Below are 15,044 nucleotides of genomic sequence, written 5' to 3' on the forward strand. Positions count from 1 at the left end.
TTAAAGCTCCTTGGAGAACAATGAAAGAAATGTCTGAGAGAGGACCAGGCAAACACTGGCAGCTCACTGTCTCGGCCTTTCCTGTGTGGAACCAATGGGTGTTTTGAAAAGCATCCTGAAAACATGTCAAAGGTCTAAGAACTGTAATCACTGGAGCTGGTGAGTCATGGCCCAGGCTGGCAGTAATGCAAATGCCAGCGACACAATGGGTGGCTGTCTATTCAAAAACCTGCCCCTGGAACCATGAGGGGGCATCCCATAAATGACTACAGACAGGAAAAGAGGGTGAGCTTGTCAATTAACCGAGAGGGAATGGTGGCCCAGTTAAAATAATTTCTCTGCTTCCAGAAGAAGCAAAGAATTCTCAGGACCTACCCTAACAAAGGGCGGATTGTACTGCAGGAACAAGATTGGGTGTGATCATCCTTTACTATGAGAAGCTGGTAAGGAGGTAGGACCCAGAGCAGGGGCATCATTTCCTAGAGACAATTTCGAAAACAGCTTGATTGGCATCCAATCACTTCACCATACACTTCAAATACACACAATTCGACAAGCTCTGACACACATATAAACCTGTGAAACCACCACCAAATTCACAATAAGTAGCGTACCCATCATGGCCCAAAGTTTGATGCCCTTTTTTAATCCCTGCCTCTCACTTCTTCCCACCCCACCAACCAGGTGACACTTTCTGTCACTAAAGACTAGTTTGCATTTTTCTAGAATTTTATATAAATGAAAGCCTACAGGATATACTCATGTTTGATCTGACTTCATTCATGCAGCAAAATTATCTTGAAAAACAAATTTGAGATTCATTTATGTTTTTCTATCACTGTTGTTCATTACGTTTACAGCTAAGTAGTCTTCTAGTTAAAAGTGATCTTACATCTCAAACAATGTTGTCTTGGGACTAAGATTCTGAGGTGTTAAAGAAAGTTTATCAAGATTTAGACCTTTCTCAGAGTGGAAGCATGCAGCTCCTATCCTAGGAGATAAACTGTTTTTATCTTACGAGGTAAACTGTTTTTGCTTCAAAGTTAAGGAGAGAACAGAAAAACATCAGCTGATCAAGATTCTTAAATGACAAAAAGGATTGTGCATTATCCAAGGTGTGGGGGCTGTGAGGAATAAGGAGAAAGAGATCCAAGAGACCCAAGGACATTGTTCTTACTCAAGATAATGCTCAGACTAACCTCACTCTCAATTTTCTATTTGGTGTGCTTCTTGTCTTGTGGTAGTAAATGCTCTGAATGGAATGTTCCCACCACACTTATGATTTTGCGTTTGGAACTGCTATAAAGGAAGACTACTCTGCAACCACAATTAGAGATATTGGTTTATTTGTTCATTCACTTACTGGGTTACATGTGTGAGGTGTCATCTGTAGGGCATCATGCTGGGGGTATAGAGACACACCAAAGATGTAGAGAAAGACTTGGTTCCTGCTTTCACAGAGTTATAGGGTGCGCAGGCTTCATGGCTGGTTAGTTTTACAATGAACTCCTTCTCAATAAATGAGTATCAGAGATGACCAGGCTGACAGCATCATGGAGACTAGAAGCCAGGATTGAAGGTAGACATGATGGCAGAAGCAGAGCTCTGGTTCACAGACTATCATCAGAAAGCACGGTGGCCCACTGACAGTGACAGAGAGCGCAACCCCGACTCCCCAACATAGGGCAGTGGGTGAGACATGGCATGTCTGTCTCTAAAAATTAGCTCTGGAGGTGTACATTGTTGTTTGCACCAAAAAGCAGAGAAAACTATTTTTCTAACTAGATGACAGTGTTCTAACAGATTTCTGTAAAAAGCAGACCAGTACTTACTCATAATCCTTCTGTCATAAAGTTACACTGTAAGAGCACAAGTGGAAAATGGCAGGATACAAAACAGAATGAGTTGGATGATGATTATAATAAATCAAACAAGCAACCAAGTCCTTGGAAAGGAAGCACAGTAGAGAAATGTCGAGCTTGTATATACCTGTGGTGGATTCATGTCAATGTATGGCAAAACCAATACAGTATTGTAAAGTAAAATAAAGTAAAAATAAAAAAATAAAATGTCAAAAAATGTGAAAAGAAAATAAAAAAGCACTTGTTTGTGTCTTCATCAAATTTCCTTTAGTGAGTATTTTGCTATTCAGGTTTTGAAGAATTACTCTGAAACACATTCTTCATGAAAAGTCATAGATTCTCAGCCAAAGGAAACCAAAGGCAACAATGTGAGTTTGCCTGCAGTCTAGAGAGGAACCTGCAACCATGGAGGGACTTTGGGGAAACCAGTGATAGAAGAAGGGTGAAACCTTGCAAAGGGGCCTTGCCAACTTGATGAGTTCACCCGAGGTACATACAGTGACAGAGAGATACGGATGGAAGTGGGAACTAGAGTCCAGCCGAAGAGCAGTGCAGACCCAGGCCTAGACAGCCTTCGAAGGGCTAGGGCCTGACTGAGGGACCACAAGAAACTCATTTTCTCTGGGCCTCTAGAATCCTTGTCTGTAAAGGGAGAAACAAGACTGGATGAGCTTTACGGTCCCCTATAACTCTAAATGTGTAGGAATCTGAATTGTCTGATTCATTTCAATGTCTACCGCTGAAAACCTTCTACGTATGAAGAACCACAAACATCTCTTCAATTTAACTCACATCAATGCTCACATCAGTCAAAAACAAGTTTTTTTTGATTGCACATTGATTGGACACCTATCAATAAATGTATGTGTGTGTGAAGTCGCTCAGTCGTGTCTGACTCTTTGCAACCCTGTGGACTGTAGCCCACCAGGCTCCTCTGTCCATGGGATTCTCCAGGCAAGAATAACGGAGTGGGTTGCCATTTCCTTCACCAGGGGATCTTCCCAACTCAGGGATCGAACCCAGGTCTCCTGCATTGCAGGCAGACACTTTAACCTCTGAGCCACCAGGGAAGTATAGTGTTGCATATTTTCTAGAAAAAGAGGTTTGCAAAGCAGTCTCTGATTAGAGCAAAGGCTAAGAGAGCAAATCTACCTCTTCTATAACGTGATAATTAATTCTGATTGGAGATAGGGGAAAAAGGATTTTGCAGAAGTCATGGAATAGAAATTGACACATATCTCAGTGGGAAGATGCCAAGGTATTGAGCAAAGGCCTGCTGCCCTCATAGGCATTGCTGTGGGAAGAGGTATCCCGTTCTCTCTCCCAGAACCATCTCTACTCCCAGCTGTCGACTGAAGTCAGAAGTAAGCTGCTGTCTGTTGATGAGGAATGTGAGAACATATGCACAGATGGGTGGAGCAGGAAGCTTGAGGGAAGGTCAGAGAGAAAACAAACGGGGTTTCCTGTGATGAGTCACGCCTTCTGAGAAATAATTTCAGAGGGCACCACAAAGTCACCAGCACCTGTCTGTCCAAGGCTTGCACTTTGTACAGAAGAAAATGTAGCAAGTGAAGTACCAAGCCACATCTGACAGCCCACAAGCCATGCACAGAGCAGAGGCCTGAGAAGGAGTCAGGCTAAGCCAGGGACATGTGACAGTTTGCACATTGTCTGCAGGTGTCTCCAGGGCACACTTATGGGTGGGCTGAAGATTCTGGGTTCAAGTTCTCCTTTTCTTTTGGCTGTTGTTTTCTTCAATAGCCATAGCTTGAATTTTCAGATAAAGGGGTTTTTTTCCCTATTGTTCTATGATGAAGATCGATGTAAATCAGAAAAAGGTTTTAAGTGTAAAAAACTTACTGAATCTAGAAAGAAAACAAATTTGACCATCCCTGGTTCCTCTGTTGGTTTCTAGTTTCCTCTTACTCTATTCTTACATGTTGCTTCCTCCACCATCTTTGTAGCTCTCAGTTTTATAACCAGTCTCCTGGGTACAGTATCAACATGCCCTTGAGCAAAAAGAAAGCCAAGCTCTCTCTGTCTCCTCAGCTCCCAGACGCCAAGGCTCTCCTCTTCCCTCACAAGGGCCTCCAGGAGCGGTCCTCCAAGAGGACAAGGCCCTCCAAGCTACCTGGAGGTGGGAGTCACTGAACACCCAGAGGGACAAGAAGCCCAGGAGCTACCACAGGGCCCTTGATAGAGTAACGGGATTTTTGGTAATCTTAAGGACCCACTCTGCACAAAAATGATTATATAGGAAGTTTTGAGTTTTAAAACTCAGTCCTCAATCAGTCAAAGTTACAAACTTAAAAATCTAGGTCTTCCTTAAACTTTTAAGTTCAATGTAGAGAGATTATTCCTTTTTCAATATAGCAAATTTTAATCACCTTTAAGGGAGCTTTTAATCAATGCTTGACTCCAGTCACAAATTTAGCTTATGAAACTCAAACATTTTAAACCATGTTTATATAGTTAACATTTTTAATCTTTCTTATATCAATTGGCTAAAAATAACCTATTATAGATGCAGTAAATTTAGTTTTAATGTATGAAAAATCTTTGATTCTCTCAAATATTTCAATATTGATTGATTGGAATTTTAGAATATCTTTTAATTTAAAATCACAAACCTAAATCAATTTCTTGATTGCATATTTCAAATTGGTATCAAATGGGTGATCATTACTCTAATAGGCCAATTTCTCTTAACTATTGCAAATGTGTACAAATTAACAAAAATATTATGAGTCTGGTATTTCTCTTAAACATTTCAACATGTATTTATAAATCTTTACAGGATTAAAAATGCTTACCCAATTCCAGAGTTTACATTACAACTCACTGTTGGTGCTGTACATTCTATAGGTTTGGATAAATGGATGGTGACGCTATAACGTAAACTAAGAACTTTGGGTGATTGCGATGTGTCAATGCAGGTTCATCAGCTGTAACAAATGTACCCCTGTAATGGGGGATATCGATAATGGGAGGCTATGAGGCTACGGGGACAGGAGGTAGATGGGAAATCTCCTCCCTCTTTGGTTTTGTTGCTCTAAAATTAAACCTAACACTGCTCTAAAAATATAAAGTCATAACTTAAAAAAATGTTACTCTCCATGGAGATAACACCTCCCAGGCCATTTCAAGGTGCCATCTCAGCTGGGTTAGGTTTGTTAACAACCCCTGGGCCTGGTAGCAACACCACAGACCCCTGCATCCACCCCACTTGTTCATGCTGAGGTACAGTTCTGAGTTGCCTTGTCTCACAGTTCGCCTCCCAAAGATTCCAGACAGTCCTAACTTGAGACTTTTCTTTCCCAGTTCACCACTTGGTTCGTTTCAACCAATCTACCTGCTGCTCTATTCCAGTCTTAATTTTTTCTTTGTCATCCTTTGAGCACCACAGCTCTGACAGATATTTGGTTCTCACCATGGACTCCCTGACAGCCTTGTCCAACTCTGTTTCACAGTTCCAAGTTCATGCCACTGAAAAGTAGAAAATGGTAGACAGAAAAGATGGAGAAGGTAAAGCATATTTAGATTTCTAGTTGACTTCCTGTAGGGCACCCTCTTCTCTACGAGGACCAGGGAACAAGCAGGGGATATATCATTAAGGCTGCATTCTTTCTCCCTAGTGGGGTCATCTCAGTCACCGCTCACTTGCCTGACCTCAGGATCCTCCCGGAGGAGTCCAAAAGGTCTACCAGAGTCCAGGCATCTCAGGTCAGTGCACAGAGCCAAAGGGCTAATCAGATCGACAAGTGATTTTGCTCATCTCTCTCTCTCTCTCTCTCTCTCTCTCTCTCTCTCTCTCTCTCTCTCTCTCTATTTCTCTTTCTCTTCTCTCTCTCACACACACACCTCTCTATGCAAGTGATCCTCTGGTGCTTGGATCTCAGACTCAAAAGCATTCTCTATTTAAATATCATAAGGTCAGATACTTTCAAACTGAAAACTCTAAGCAGGGATTACACTAATTCTATCATCTCCTTCAACTACTGACCATGGAGCTGCCTAACCTATTTCCTTTTTTGTCTTCTTTACAGCACTCTCACCTAAATATCAAATAGGTTTTTGTACTGAGGCAGACAAGTTGAATGACTAGTTGAAAACAGATCATTTTGGGGAGAGGGGCATAACTGAACAAAATAGACATGGCAGATCTCCCTTTTTACCCATGCAGTGAAAGAGTGCTGGGCGCAGCATTGGAGGGCTTGGTCTCCATGCCAATTTCTCCTACAAAATGCATCTTGGACCCAACCTCTGTGAGCTTTAATGAAAGTGATAAGGGTGTTTCCAAGATTACATGTAAAAGCATGGGAAACACTTTAAGTCTTTTCTTTAGTTGGGTACCAGGATCTGACATGTTCCTTGCTCTCCTCCTGCCTCATTGACAGGCCTTAGAATCTTTACTGGTTCCTCTTCATCTCCCAACCTCTATTGATTGGGTTTAATATTTGGACTTCTGCTTTCTATATCTTCTTACTTACTTGATGATATTATCCAGTCACATGGCCTTTAATATCATCCATTGGCTGATGATTTCGACACTCTGCTCTGCAGCCCAGAACTCTCCCCTGACATCCAGACTTGTATTTCCACTTGCCTACCCATCATCTCACTTGGGTGACAAATAGGCATCTCAAATGATTCGTTTGAAGCCTACTTTCCTCCTGTCTTTCCTTGTTCAGCAGATAGCCATTCCATCCTTCTAGTTGATTGGATCCCAAATCGTGCATTCACCCATGACTCATCTCTTTCATGCTTCCTGTCTATTCCATCAGCAAATCCTTTGAGTCCTATCCAAAAGCTATCCTGAATCTGATGGTTTTTTACCACCTCCACTGCCACTATGATGCAACTGAAAATTATATCCCACCTGGATTCTTGCTCTAGTTTCCTAAGTGGCCTTCCTAATTCTGTCCTTGCTCCCTTCCACCCTGCTTGGTCTGTTTTCAACATGGCTGATATCTTGATCTTATTAAAATATAAATTAGATCATGTCATTCCTCTCCAAGAAATCTTCCAGTTTCTCCCCCATCACATTCAGAGAAATTATCATTATATATTACTTACTATAAAATAGGGGTCGTAACAGTATCTACTTCATAGCATCGTTGTGGGGATTAAAAGAGTCAATATAGGATCTTCCCTAGTTACCCAGTGGTTAAGAATCTGCTTTCCAATGCAGGGGACTCAAGTTCAATCCCTGGTTGGGAAACTAAGATCCCACATCCCGCAGGGCAGCTAAGCTTATGTGCTACAACTAGAGAAGCCCCCAAGCACCTCAACAAAGACTCAGCACAGCCAAAATAAAAAAAAAGAGTCAATATGTATAAAACACTTAAGCTAATATTCACTTAGTGTTTCCTGTGTATTAAGCAGTCTTATTTATATATATTACCTCATCATGCATTAACTCATTAATTCTCATAAGTATTCCAAGATACGTACTGTTATTATGCCCATTTTACAGTTGAGAAAACTGCATTACAGAAAGGTTCAATCACTCCTCCAAGGACACAGCTAATGAGTGACATCTGGCCTCCACAGCCTGTGCTTTCACTACCCTGCCTAGTCAGTAAGGCTTCTTTGTGACACACTCTGTAGATGCTGAATAACAGCCCATCATATGGAGGGGCCATTCCTTCACTTCACCAGTTTCTCACTAAGCCATCTGATCATTCCAGAGGTTCTCACTTAAGCCAGAAAGTCCATTTATTCAATAAATATTATTGAGTGACAATATCCTAGGCACTGGGGACACAGCAGTGAACAATCAAAAAATGGACACAAAACTCTGTCTTCACGGAGCTTACATTCTTTTAGAAGTATCACTAGAGGCTTGACTTGTATGTTGCCTAATGGTTCTTCTCTCAGGCAATCAGGTCATCTTCATTCGGCACATCTCTTGGTCAAGGCACTTGGCTAACCTCTATGGGAGGAACATGAATGATTCAGATGTGAACCTTGCTCTCAGGGAAGTTGTATGTTAACATGGGCCTGGGTATCTCCAGGAAGCAGTTCTTATTTAACTTGTTTCTGGGTCAGACCCATGCTTTTTGATTTGCATACTTCTCATCAAACATCAAAGGTGCCTAAAGGGGAAGAACATTCGTGTGGTTTCCTATTTTTCCTCCCACAGAGCCTAGAAGAGTGCTTTGAATACAGCGGCTTCTCACTTTTATGTTCTCTCTGAAGGATCAGTTCTAGGAGTCCCCAAAATACTATTTAGCCACAAATTTTATTCCCCATATTTCTGTCCTTATTAAGGCCACAGGAATTTAGTTCATCTGCAGACAGGAAGAGGAAAGAACTAAGGCTATGAGCTAATTTTATAATTACGAATATTTTAATAGTCCACTCCCTGATTATTTTTAACCATTTGACCACCAGGATTGAGGAACCCTGATAATCTAACAAATCTGCACTTAAAAATACATAAGACCAATTGTCTTACACACACACACACACACACACACACACATCCTTCTTAAAGTCCCTCAATGATTTCCCATTTTAGGGAAAAAAAAATAGCCAAGTCCTCAGCCATGTGTCCAACTGCCAAAGGCCATGAGTGTCCTGGCTGCTCCTGCCTCTCCAGTCTGGCCTCACAAAGCACCATGAGTCCCCTTGCTTTCTGCACTCCAATCACAGGGTTTGTTCTCCAAACAAGCCCTCTCCATTCTGCCACATGGCTTTTGGATGTGGAGTTTCCTCTTCCTAGACTGCATTTCTTTTCTCCAACCTTCAGATTCAACTCAGTCATCACTTCTTTGAGTCAGTCTTCACTAGCCCTGGGCCCCAGACCCTTCCACCCAATGCTGCACCTTCCTAAAACATCAGTACCTCTCCTTTAGCCTCCTAGTCATCTGTGCACTCATACCAGCTGCAGTTTTACTTGAGTGAAAATATGTCATTAATATCTCTCTTTTCCACTAAATATGCATCATGAGTCCAAGGGCCATTTCTCATTTTACTCACTGTTGTATATCCAGAGCTGAGCACAGCACTGGAAACAAACAAATAAAAAGTGCTTATTCATCCAGTGAATGTTTAATGAGTCCCTTCTTGTGCCCAGTCTTCTTCTATGTGCTAGGAATACAACAGTAAACAGGCCAAAGTCCCTGTCTTCCTGGAGGTTACATTCTAGTTTTAGAGAAGAGTTAATGAACAAATAAGCAAGATGATTTCAAGGAATGAGTCTTCTCAGGGGAAGGGGGTACTTTAGAAAATAGTCAGGGAAGGCCTCTCTCAGGAGGTGGCATGGGAGCAGTGTCTAGAGTCTTCTGAAAGAGAGACTGAATTTTCAGTGCAAAAATTGGGACAGTCCCAGGCAAGCCAGAACAGTTGATCACCCAAGCACCAAATGCTGCTGGGAGCCTGACAGCCTGCCTTCAGCCACTTACCCAGGAAAATGCTGCTCCTATACCTTCTAAATCTCTTTTCCAGAAATACTTACTTTGGGAGAAATTAATACAACTTAGGACTTAATAAATGCTTTGTAATGATGAGGAGGCTTCCTAGGTATCACACCCACTCAGCTCTGGAACAAAGCTGGCTTGGGGATTCCCACTCACACCAGGCCCCCTTTGTGACCCTCAGGCTCTTGGAGGTCCATATTTGGATTTCCATTTGGGTGGAATCCACCCACCAGGAAAAACTCATTTCCTCCCCTTCTCTGGCTCACACTCCCAGCCTGGAAGCTACCCCCATATTATCCCTTGGCAAACTCCCTGTGTGCTCCCTCCTGGCTGGTTATGTTCCCAGCAAGTTCCACCCAACAATAAACTGTCTGGAATCAACTACAGAGTGGTGGATCCCTGGCCCGTGGTATTCCCACTCTTTAAGGAACACGTTCAAGCAGACCCTGCCTGAACAAATGGGTGGAGGCCCCTTGGCACAAGTGCTAATTCTTCCCACTCTAATTGCTCTAAATTCCCTCTTTAATAAATTTCGAAACAGTTCAGTTCGAGGGCTAAACTTATTTTCTGTTTCATCTTCAGTCAAATTCCTAAGCCACTGTCAAATCTTTCTTTCAAGTAGATGTGTGTGTGTGTGTGTGTGTATAAATCACTTTGTTGTACACCTGAAACTAACACAACATTATAAATCAACTATACTTCAATGAAAAAAAATAGTACAAGACAACCTCCAGATTGGGAGAAAACACTTGTAAATGATGAGAACAACAAGGGCCTAATTTCCAAAATATACAAACAGCTCATACCACTCAACAACAACAAAAAAACCCAATGAAAAAATGGGAAGAAGACCTAAACAGACATTTCTCCAAAGAAGACATACAGATGACCAATAGGCAAATGAAAAGATGCTCAACACCACTAATTATTAGAGAAATGCAAATCAGAAAAACAATGAGATACCACCTCACGCCACTCAGAACAGCCATTATTAACAATAACAAATGCTGGAAATGGCGTGGAGAAAAGAGAACCCTCTTACACTGTTGGTGGGAATGTAAATTGGGGCAGCCATCATGAAGAACACAATGGAGGTTCCTCAGAAAACTAAAAATAGAGTTGCCACATGCTCCATCAATTCCATTCTTGGGCACATATAAGGACAAAACTATAATTCCAAAAGATACATGCGCCCCTATGTTCATAGCAGAACTATTCAAAATAGCCAAGACACAGAAACAACCTAAATGTCCATCAAAAGATGAATGGATAAGGATGTGATACATATATACAACGGAATCCTACTCAGCTGTGAAAAAGAATGAAATAATGTCACTGGCAGCACATGGATGCACCTGGAGAGCATCATTCTAAGTACAAAAGTCAGAGGGAGCAAGACAAATATCATATGATTGCACATATACAAATGAACTTATTTATAAAACAGAAACAGACTCACAGATTTAGCGAATGAACTTATGGTTAACAGGGGGAGATGGTGGGAGGGGGAGGATAAATTGGAGGTTTGAGATTGACCTATACACTCTGCTATATTTAAAATAGAAACCAACAAGGACCTACTGTATAGCAAAGGGTAACCTGCTCAGTATTCTGCAATAACCTAAATCAGAAAAGAATTTGAAGAATAGATACATGTATCACTGAATCACTTTGCTGTACACATGAAGCTAAACACAACACTGTTAATCAACTGTACTCCAATATGAATTTTTTAGAAAGGGAAACAAGTATAAATACATAAAAATAAAATAAAATCGGATACAACCTATCTCCGAAACAGAAACAAACTCAGACACAGAGAACAGACTTGTGTTTGCCAAGAGGTAGGAGGGGTAGGAGAGGGATGATTGAAATTGGAGGATTAGCAGACAAAAACTATTATATATGGGATGGGTAAATAACAAGGTCCTACTGTATAGCACAGAGAATTAAAGTCAATTTGCTGTGACAAGCCATAATGGTAAAGAATCTTTAAAAAGAACGTGTGTGTGTGTGTGTGTGTGTGTGTGTGTGTGTGTGTAACTGAATCACTTTGCCATACAGCAGAAATTAATACCGTATTATAGATCAACTGTACTTCACTTTGAAAACCCTGGCCCACAATGCAGAAATTAATTAATGAAAAGCATACTAAATAGAAACAATATATGTTCTCTTAAAAAAAAAAAAGCTTCTCTTTTTCTCTTACTCTCTCTCCCATCTTCCCCTCTCCCTTGCCTTCTCACCCTTCCTCCCTACCTGCTCCTACTGCTCTGAGTGTCCTGGCACACCAGAGTCAAACATACAGAGTTCCACTCCCAACTCTCCTCTCATCAACTCTGTGGGCAATACTAGCACTTACCTCATTGAGATGTTAGGAGGATGAAAAGAGCTAATACATGTCAAGCGCCAAGAACAATAGTACACATAGGCCTTCACATGGATTTATCAAACAAATGTTAGTTCTTATTGTCTTTGAGATCTGAGGGCCCTTCGTGCCCTGCTCAAAGAGTAAGTGACTGCCACCCATGGTTTTACTTGAAAGGACAAAATATCCTTTTGTCCATATGCCTTCCTGCCAACTTTAATATCCCCACAACTAGCATCTGTATGTAACAGCACATGAGGAGGAAGAGAAATCATGTAACAACTCTTCCCCATCCTTTTTCCAGAGGTGTTTAGCCCATTAAATGGATGGGAACTACTAGAGCTGGACAGGGAGGAAAGATGATGCGGCTTATTTACAAGAGATCAGAAGCTGGGGGTAGGCATCATGAAGGCACTGGGCTCTTGAGCAAGTGAGAGCTGGAGCAAAAGGCATGGAGAAATAGAAAGAAAGTGTGTGGAGAGGAGAGAATCAAAGAAAAAATTCATCTAGGATTCTAGAACCAAGTCCTTTCAAAATCAGCACACCTTCCCCCACCATGCCCCTACTCTACCCAGATTCAGCTAGGCTGCTTACTGCAGTCAGCCTGGTCAAGAGAAAAGAACCTGGATTTTCAAGCCAGCATGAACTCGGAGCAAATTCCAGTTCTGCCATTTACTCATTGACAAAGTAAACCAACTTCTCTAAACCATAGAATCCTCCTTTGTAAAACTAAAAATCAAAACATTCTGGAAGAGTAGTTGCTGCTGCTGCTGCTGCTAAATCACTTCAGTTGTGTCCGACTCTGTGTATTGTGAGAATTAAATAAGGTAACACATGCAACAAGCCAGCTTAGTGCCCACTAACTCATAGGTGTACAAATCATTTCACTTCTTCCTAACCATGATCCCACGTATGCCCAGAGGTTACCCAGCCAGCTTTCTCAACACACGCCAAATGCATAACCTCTTGCACATGTTCACATCTAGTTTTTACATGTAATTTATTACATGTAATGCAATTCAACAAATACACCAAAATTTTATAGATTTCATAGAATATAAACCAAGTATTAGGGATATAACAAGATCAAGTCCTACTTGCTCCTTTCCCCCTTCCCAAAATTTATAATCTATAAGGAAGATTGGCAACTGTAATATGCAGTTACAATGGTAATGAGCATTCCTGTAAGGGAAATAGAAGCGCTGTCAGAACACACAGCTTTCACATAATAAATGCATTTATGAGACCTATGTCATTTATGTTGTGTCAAGATTCAGCAATCAAGTACAACCACAATTGAAACCCACACAGACAACACAGTGAAGCTGACTTTTATGTTCAAGGAAGTTCCAAAGTAGGCACATAATTGAAGACTACATAAGCAATCACCTTAAAAAAAAAAAATCCCTAAATTACCTATCAAATACAGTATACATGGTTTTTATGCAAAATACAGTATACATGGTTTTTATGCAAAATCATGCATAGCTATGTGTATGCAAACATGCAATAGCATATAATAAAACAGAAAATTTATTGAAGAATAAATATGTAAAATATAAGTTTATAGATTTTTTATTACATAGAAGAGAACAAAAGCTGAATTAGAAAAAGTTTGCAAAATCAATCTTCCTCATGTAAAAACTTTCTATAGAAATGCATGTTTATTTCTGATAAAGTCCTAAAAGGTCCAGGAAACAGCAGCAATGCAAAGCACATTCACATTCTTTTATCACTCCTACTTTTTCTCAAAAAATGGTAACAGACTTAGGAAATCATCCTTTGGTTCTTACAGGATCTAGTTAATCTAACAGAGTAATAGAAAGAAAACTGGCCCCCCAAACCATGCTAGCCTTGTATCCTTGAAGAAATCTCAAGGTTTTAAGAAAACTTAAAGGTCACTAGTCCAACCTCTCATTCAATGTTTCAGTCCTTCCCAAGGGACCAAACAGCCTTTACTTAGATCACCCCAGTGGTTGGAAGCCATCCACTCCACCTAAGAACACCTCCAGCAAGAAGTGATTTAAACAATCAGTTACTTCAAAAACTTAATACATCAAAATCATGTGTTGTGCATAAAAAAGAGTGAAATAATGCTATTTGCAACAACATGGATGGACATAGAGATTATCATACTAAGTGAAGTAAATCAGACAGAGAAAGACAAGTCCTGTGCCCAAATAAGGTACATGTCTAAGCCTAAAATCCATATTATATGTGGAATCTTAAAAAATGATACAAATGAACTTATTTTCAAAACAGAAATATACTGACAGACATAGAAAACAAACTTATGGTTACCAAGGAAGATAGCAAGGGGCAAGGAGTAGGGAGAAAAATTAGGAGTTTAGGATTAACATATATACGTGCTCAGTCATGTCCATGGGCTGTAGCCCGCAAGGATCCTCTGTCCATGGAATTTTCCAGGCAAGAATACTAGAGTGGGTTGCCATTTCCTACTCCAGGGAATCTTTCTGACTTAAGGATCAAACCCACATCTCCTATATCAACAGGTAGATTCTTTACCACTGAGCCACCTGGGAAGCCCTCAACATACACACACTGCTATATATAAACAACAAAGACCTATATGGCACAGGAACTATATGCAATACCTTGTATAACCTATAATGGAAAAAACCTGAAAAACAATATATGTATATGTATAACTGAATCACTTTGCTGTACAACTGAAACTAACACAACATTGTAAATTAACTATATTTCAATTTTAAAAAATAAAGGGAGAAAAGTAATGTGTTGCATCAGGATCCTCCTGGCATTGCTTCACTTTAAAAATATTATGAAGAATTTACCCTGTAATATCCTTAGGTGTATAAAAGATTCACACAAATTGAGTTTTTATTTTTTTATAAATTGAGTTTTTAAACCACTAAGCTCTCAAAAGATAAATAAGTAACAACGTAGATAATCACAACATCTGTATTAAAAAGTTCAGTCTAGCTCATTTAATAGGCAAAACAAATCTCACATTGTACTCCATTAAATAACAAAGGTTATGAAAATGATAATATGTAACGTTAGCAAAGGAGCAATGAAGCATGCTTAGGAACTGGTGGTAGAATGTAGATTGCTAAACACTTTATGTATTTTAGTTTGGCAGTACTCATCTGTCAAAGAATAAAGACTAAGATCACCAGCAGTTCATCTGTCTGTCTGCTTGCTTTCAATCACAGTTGAGTCAAGCGAACACATACCAGTTTTGGTGTTAGCAGAGTACTTAGTTTCCTGAGGAGGAAAAAGCTGGGAAGGGGGAATATGGGGAGGTTTGTTTCTCTTTTTGTTTTTGAAGTGCTAGGGAGGAATGCCTGGTGGTTATTTTAACTAAGCACTGAAAACTAGTGTTCTGGGTAGGCACTTGGTTTTAAC

The sequence above is a fragment of the Ovis canadensis genome, chromosome 18 (assembly GCF_042477335.2).
Source record: "Ovis canadensis isolate MfBH-ARS-UI-01 breed Bighorn chromosome 18, ARS-UI_OviCan_v2, whole genome shotgun sequence".
Classification (NCBI taxonomy): Eukaryota; Metazoa; Chordata; class Mammalia; order Artiodactyla; family Bovidae; genus Ovis; species Ovis canadensis.